We start from the raw sequence: 6,549 nt of genomic DNA on the forward strand, positions 1-6,549 counted from the left end.
GGCTGGGGTCAAGGCATCAAGAGCCACCACACACAGACGTGTCAAGGAATTTGGCTACAGTTGACGTATTCCTCTTGTTAAGCCACTCCTGAACCACAGATAATGTCAGAGGCGTCTTACCTGGGCTAAGGACAAGAAGAACTGGATTGTTGCCCAGTGGTCCAAAGTCCTCTTTTCAGATGAGAGCAAGTTTTGTATTTCAGTTGGAAACCAAGGTCCTAGAGTCTGGAGGAAGGGTGGAGAAGCTCATAGCCCAAGTCCAGTGATAAGTTTCCACAGTCTGTGATGATTTGGGCTGCAATGTCCTCTGCTGGTGTTGGTCCATTGTGTTTTTTGAGTCACTGCACCCATTTACCAAGAAATTTTGGAGCACTTCATGCTTCCTTCTGCTGACCAGCTTTTTAAAGATGCTGACTTCAATTTCCAGCAGGATTTGGCACCTGCCCGCACTGCCAAAAGCACCAAAAGTTGGTTAAATGACCATGGTGTTGGTGTGCTTGACTGGCCAGCAAACTCACCAGACCTGAACCCCATAGAGAATCGTTTTTGTTAAATGTGAGCCAAAATCATCACAATTAAAAGAACCAAAGACTTAAACTACTTCAGTCTGTGTGCATTGAATTTATTTAATACACGTGTTTCACAATTTGAGTTGAATTACTGAAATAAATGAACTTTTCCACGACATTCTAATTTATTGAGATGCACCTGTATGTTCTATAAAGTCTACATCTAGTGTCATTGTCAACTGAGACACTTCACTTGTGACATCCAGAATATCCATTTCATTCTCATCTTTGCATTACAGTCACGTATATGGCAATAAAGTTGATTTGACTCACTCACTGCCCTATGGAGAATGCCACAAAAACCCTTAGGTCAGGTGTGCCATGCTCTGTCTAGCGCACAAAATATCAGTTATCATTTTGAAAGGTCAAAGACTGCACAGACTGTGTAGCATGTCAGTCAGGACTGGTAGGGGTTTAAAATTGTACTGCTTCCAGACATGTGCACATAATTATTAAGCAACTGCAATTAAAAAAAATACTAAATCTGCAAAGTTGAAAATGCTTGCATATAAATACAAATGCATGACTAGCTAATTTCATATATCTACTTTAAAAAGGGCATACACTATGTACATTCAGAATGGAATACTAACCAACTACTTACTAAATAGTGCACTTTATACTGCCTACTACTTATTAAAAATAGCAAGTAAAACAGCAAACTATTAAAAAGTAGTATGCAACATTGTCACACAACCATCATGTTTAATTTAGTAAGCAACATCCATTCAGAAATTTTCAAAATTTGGAGCATTTTTGATTTTGCATCCAGGAGCCCCTTAATATTATGTCTGGTTAATTGACACAAGAAATTATTGTCATATTAAGGACACCGCATTATGGGATTGCACTTTTGTTTTTGGCAAATGTAGCATACAGTGCACAACAACAACAAAAAGAATAATACCTATAATCAACCATATCTCAAAGAAAAAAAATCCCTATATATGTCCCAATAAAAGGCCATTTCCAAGAGATGCAATAACTCAAATAGCCTACAGATGTACAAAATGCAAGAACGTTCCTCTTAATTTAAAGGCACAGACAATAAATATGAACAACTATTAATTCACAAGGAAATCTACTTTCATACAGTGCTAGAAGACATATGATTAGATCTTTCAAAACTAATAAAAAGTAGAACCAACCAAACGCCACACAAAAACAACTAGTCCAAACAATGCTGCATCCATGCACCAGTTATCTAGTTTCCACGCTGTAACTTTTAACAAACATCATCATCATCATCATTATTATTATTATAAAGAAGCTGCACAAGCAACAAATAGCTTGCCAGCTAACAGCAACTTTAAACAATCTAAGTCACAAAAAGTTCTACATAGGCCTATCATTATCAAAGCAAGCCTAGTGAAATTATTTTAACTGCATTGTAAGTCACTTAATTGAAAACCTGGGAGGAAATGATAAGAGCACCAAACAAACACGTGTTTCATAGCCTACCTGTTCCACATGTTCCTCGATGCTCAAAGGACTGTTAACACCTGCAAACGCTAACTCACGCCACCTCTTGACAAATGCTGTTTGACATCGCCCCCTACTGGGCAGGTGATACTCATGCAAACTCTCTCTAATTAAGAGCTATTACTATAGAAACAAATTATTTTGAAAGTATTTTTCATTGCTGTGCTTTATCGGTGGATATAATGATTGAGGATGCAAGATACAAATGCATCATAGAAGTATATGTTGATGGTGCATATGGACTGCAGTCTATAAGAAAATCTTTTTTTAAACTTTTTTTTTTTTACAAATATTTAAAAAAATAAAAAATAAAAAATCACAGTATATTATTTATGGATGTTTGTTGATTAGTCTTAGTATGTTTGTTTATATATTTCCATTGCACACGTATTTATCTCCATTTCCAAGGTGCCCTCAATTATGCTCCAGGAACGCAATAAGGGTTCATTCATACCTGGATGTTGACTTAAATGTGGACTTAATAATTTCCCCCCATTAGAAATGTAAATACAAATTAATAGTTCTTCTGAAAATAGTCTTAAAGTTTTATTTTAAGAAATCAAAAAGTGGTTAAAGGTTGCAAGTGCCAACTTGAATATACATAAAATATATGAAATGCCAGTACGCACTATCAAACACTTTTGTCACTGAATAAATTAATTGTGACTGAACTGCAATTATGGTATTTCACCAAAGGTGTCAGTAACCCGAAAATTTAGCATAATGCATAATAATCAAAAAATTACAAAGCATACTTTTAATTTGGTATAGTGAATTTGTGATAATAACCTTATATTTTCAGACTACATCTATATACTGCATTAGTCATAGACCCTAAATGAGCTCAAACACAACATGGCACTTTCTCAGAGTCCCCAGCTCTCTCCGGTCTGCCTGACAGCTCTATTAGGGGACTGACAAGCATCCTCGTCGATAGAATTGAGCCTTAAGCACATGTGCCTGTGCCCAAATTCATGCATTATCCCTTGCACTAAATCTACTCAAAGCCTAGCAAAGCAGCACAGCTCTGGGCAGGTCACAGGCCACAAGGGCGCTGCGCTGACCTGGAGGATCAACAACAAAGCCTTTGAGTGGGCATCTAATGCCTTATTTAGTCTCCTCATCTGTGCACCTTTTGGAATCTCCACAGACCAACTGCTCTCCTGTCTGATGGGAGGGAAAAGGATGGGGGAAAGAGAATGCTGAAAGCAAGACACTGATCCGTTGTTGCAGGCCAACCGCAAACACCTTTGTTCACACACTTTTCCTCTTTCCCTCTCTCTCCCTCAGTCTTTCTCTTCCACTCTCAGGTGGATTAGCTCTCTCATCCTTTGATCCCTCCATTTTAATTCCCTACAGCTGAGAGAGGGAGTGTGGCCAGATTGTTTCAAATCCTAATTCACATTTTGTCAGTTGGAAAAAGTGGGAAAGCACAGCTCTTTCCAGGACATACTGAAATTGTAATATTAGGAGGGATAGCTCGCTCAAAAATGTAAGAAATGCATTGTTGTGTTATTATTATATGAGTCATGTACATTTCATGTCCACTGATAATCATAATTATAGCTATATAGATATATATTCTAGATAATTATACAGGTTTTTCCCCATATTTCATCCATTAGTATATAATTCAGTTCATTTAAATTGTCTTGATGTCCCTTAGATTCCAGTTTTTGCAGTGTCCATTTGATTCTTGAGATCAATATAATGAACAAAAAATTTTAAATTCAGTATTACCTGTATTAAAGTTATTTTAACATCTAAATACATTTGATATATATATATATATATATATATATATATAAATTCTCAAATGCATTTAGATTTGAAACATTTTAATTGATTTTATTTAAAATGTATAATATATACATGAAAAAGTTAGGACACCCTATTGAATGGTTTTCTGTATCAGGACATAATAGAACATTATCTTGTCCTTGGCAGGTTTCACAGTTTGGAAAATAAAACCTCAGATGAACATCAACACATGACATATTGCACCATGTCATTATTTATTTGACAAAAATAAAGCCAAAATGGAAAAGCCATGTGTGACAAAGTTAGGACACTCATACTGTTAACATAGGAATTAAGAATGTAAGTAGCAGTCAAGCACTGCTAATCAAAGGCCTTTGATTAACTGATCATCCGCAAGTGTGAGCGCCTCTATAAAAGCAGAAGTCCTGGCAGTTTGCTGGTCTGGAGCCTTCAGGTGTGTGTTATCACAATGCCAAGGAGGTAAGGCATCAGCAATGATCTTAGAGAAGCAATTGTTGCTGCCATCAATATGAGAAGAATAAAATTGCCATTTCAAAACAATTTGAAGTCCATCATTCTACAGTGAGAAAGTTTATTTACAAATGGAAGACATTCAAAACAGACACCAATCCTCCCACCAGTGGACATCCCAGGAAATTCACCATAAGATCAGACTGTGTAGCGCTCAGAGAAATGGAAGACAACCCAAGAACTTCACCGCAGACTCTACAGGCCTCAGTTAACGTGTTAAATGATAAAGTTCATGACAGTACAATTAGAATAATATAGGACAAGTATTGCATGTTTGGAAGGCTTGCCAGAAGAAATGTTTTTCTCTCTAAAAAAACATGGCAGCATGATTTATGTTTCCAAAATTGCATCTGAACAAACGATAAGACTTCTAAAACAATGGCTTTTGAACAGACAAGTCCAAAGTGGAGATGTGTGACCATAATGCACAGTGCCACGTTTGGTGAAAACCTAAAGAGCACATCAGCACCTCATAGTAAAAGTCACACATGCTGGTGGAGGGCTGATTATATTGGGCTTGTAGCCACAGGACCTGGGCACCTCACAGTCATTGAGTCGACCATGAACTCCTCTGTAGACCAAAGTATTCTAGAGTCAAATGTGAGGACATCCATCCAACATCTAAAGCTTAGCCAATATTGGGTCATGCAACAGGACAATGATCCCAAGCACACCAGCAAATCTACAACAGAACAGCTGGAAAGAAAAGAATCAAGGGGTTGCAATAGCAAGTCAAAGTCCAGACCTCATCCTGACTGAAATGCTGTGGCGAGAGCTGTGTATAAACAAATGCCCACAAACATCAATAAACTGGAGCCATGTTGTAAAGATGAGGGGACCAGAATTCCTCCAGAAAGATGTAAGAGACTGAAAAAGTCATACAGAAAATGATTACTTCAAGTCATTTCTGCTAAAAGTGGATCTACAGCCAATTGAATCATTCGGTGTCCTAACTTTGTCACATGTGGCTTTTACATCTTGGCTTTATCTTTGTTAAATAAATAATGGCACAGTGTTATATGTAATGAGATGGTTCATCTGAGGTTTTAAGGCCAATGACCAGATTGTCAAGATGTCCTTATACAGAAAAGCATGGAATTCAATAGGGTGTCCTAAATTTTTCACATGACTGTTTATTTATTTATCCATCCCCAAAATTTAAGTTTTATTTAAATTAAGAAAATGTTTTTGTTGGGCATATTGTTATGGTTTGTAACATTTTCATGATTTCAATTCAAATAGTCAAAATGGTGAAATTTTCAACTATGTTACCTGTCGGTATAAACTTGAAATATATAATTATTAAAACAAATATGACCCGAAATGGTCTTGGTGTGCTGTGACCATTGAAAACTGAAGATGGCAAAATGCTGAGACGTTAAAGAAAACCTGTCCTCTCATTTTGGAGTCTCTTGTCTTTTTTGAGAAGTATTATCAGAGAAACTGACTTATAGGTCCAATTTCATCTTTATTACAAGCTCCATTCCCCCACTTTGGAGTGCAACCTGGACTCCAGTGTTCATCGAATCAGGGAGCAATATATAGATAAGTGGACCTTCTCTGAAAATCAATAGATATGTGAGCCAGTGATGGCAAAAAAAAAAAAAAAAAGATTAAAAGAGAGAGAGTGTGTGCTAAGTTTGTGGGTTATTCTTCCCTCCAAACAAAAAGCTAGCTAACAGATAGTTGACCTCAGTCATGAGGTCAGATGTGGCTGATACTTCATTCTTCACCACCGCATATATACATTTGCTATAGAACAGAAGCGTAATATGTATTGTCTTCACCCTGTAATTGCTCCTTGTTTTCTCATTTGTAAGTGCCTTTGAATAAGCGTCTAGTAAATAATTAAATGGAACTGTAAATATATAAATACAAAATCATAGTTACAAATATACAAGAAATTATTCACTGTATCTAGAGATTCTAGAGATCAACATTATCTAGAGATTCACTGTACGCTTGTCCTGAAACAATAGTCTGTACCGGTATATTTATAATATTATTTCTATGGACATAAAATAAGAAAAGAACTAAGTACTAATATGTTAAAACTCATCACATGACCATTTGTTTCATTCATAGATTTTATTATCTGCAAAAAGACAAGCATTGAACCATTACGCCAATAAAGTAGCTGTAGCCAATATAAGATCTTCATCTAAAAATTAGATTGTATAATAATCTGAACTAAAGATTGTATAAT

The sequence above is a fragment of the Onychostoma macrolepis genome, chromosome 14, assembly GCF_012432095.1.
Source record: "Onychostoma macrolepis isolate SWU-2019 chromosome 14, ASM1243209v1, whole genome shotgun sequence".
In the NCBI taxonomy this organism is placed as follows: domain Eukaryota; kingdom Metazoa; phylum Chordata; class Actinopteri; order Cypriniformes; family Cyprinidae; genus Onychostoma; species Onychostoma macrolepis.